Source organism: Chenopodium album, chromosome 9, assembly GCF_948465745.1.
Source record: "Chenopodium album chromosome 9, dcCheAlbu1.1, whole genome shotgun sequence".
Lineage (NCBI taxonomy): Eukaryota > Viridiplantae > Streptophyta > Magnoliopsida > Caryophyllales > Amaranthaceae > Chenopodium > Chenopodium album.
This window is the reverse complement of record NC_137842.1, coordinates 1,433,671-1,435,495: the sequence shown is the minus strand read 5'-3', so window position 1 is coordinate 1,435,495 and position 1,825 is coordinate 1,433,671.

Here is a 1,825-nt window from a genome sequence, read left to right as displayed (position 1 = left end):
TATAAGAGTTTCTTATACCTTTTATAAGGTAAACATGCATATATAGAATACTCGTACTATAATCACACATAGACCTGTTCAATGGGTTAGGGGCCCATTTAAAGCCCTAGTCCAACCCTTTTATAAAAGGGTTTTACCCATCCAACATTTAAATGGGGCGGGCTTTTAAAGGGCTATTAAATAATGGGCTTTAAAGGGTTGGGTCTAAGTTAAAAAGGGCTGAAATTAGATTACACTTATGAGGCTTTTTTATCCTAAATTAGATTACACTTTCTAAAATTCTAACGTCAGTAAAAAAAAAAAAAAATTCCCTTTAAAAATTCCCTATTTCCCCCAAATGATGAACCCTAAAAAAATTCCCAAATTCTAAATCTTCAATTTATCACCTTCTTGCTTGCCGCTCTCAATCGTTGATTCCGTCATATCATTTCAATTACCAAGGTATGTTGTTCGATTTCGCTCAATTCTTCAATTATTTTGATTTGTTTCATCTGGAATTTCGCTCAATTCTTCAATTATTTTGATTTGTTTCATCTGGAATTTCGATTCTTCAATTATTTTGATTAGCTCGCCGTATGCTTCTTCCTACATAATATATGTATGCATCACATAGATTAGCTAGACATATTAACAGGACAAGCATGCCTAATCGATTTTGATAAACCATTGATCGATTTTACTATGAAAACTTGTAATAATATTTAGTCTTCAAAATCGTATAATAATAGTAATGTGGATAGAATTAGTGATTTGCCTGATGATGTATGAAAACTTTTGATGTATAATAATATTTAAATGCCTACTATGAAAACTTTTGAACTAGCCTTGTTTCCAAAAGGTGGAGATATGTTTGGACTAATTTAGTTCATCTTGATTTCGAACACCCTGATTTTCATTTGATCCGCTGCCCTTTTCCCAGACCATCATTTGATTATGAAAGAGATATATATTATAAATGGGTTAATCAGGTTATGACTGGGAATTATTTTAAATGGGCCGGGCCGGGCCGGTCTTAATGGCCCATGGACAATATTGGACCATTTTGGATTAGGCTTGGCCCGGCCCATTTTAGATAAAGCCATGTCCGGCCCAGCCCGGCCCGTTGAACAGGTTTAATCACACAAGATCCTTAAAACCAAGGAACAGTCATATTATCATTATCATTTCAACCGTAATTTTTTAAAAGTGTCTAATAGAAAACACAAAATGAACAATGTTAATTAAAATTTTTCCAATTGCTAGATGAATCAGGTGTCACATTCTACAATGACTCTAGATGGATGGATTGATGGGAATGAAATAGGTGATCGTGGGACGTCTTTCCACTCATATTCTAGAGTCATTGTAGTTCATTCTATCAATCATTTTTCCAGACTCGATATATACGTAAGCTAACATTATACGTGGAACTCGTTGCAGCAAAATTGGGGGCATATGAAAATAGCGTCGGAGTGTGATGCGTCCAATGTGGTGAATACCATTAACAAGGTAGAGTAGGGATAGCACATTTAGTAGCTAGATTCGGTATTAGTGAAACTTACGAAGTATTATGTATGGTTCAATGATTTCCCCTAAAACTTTATTTGATTGGCAAAAATTTATCGGCTTTAATAATTTTGCCCGGCTAACGGTTTTCTTAATAAATAAATATTTTATGAGAGAAGGAAATTAGGAGCTGAAATGAACTAATTAGAGCTGAACTGAACTGATTGAAGCTGAAGCAAACAAGCCCTAAATATAGAAATTTTAATGTAAATATAATATTAATTACACCAATTGACGCATGATTTTATCATGTATTTCAAACTTTAATACTATTTTAAGT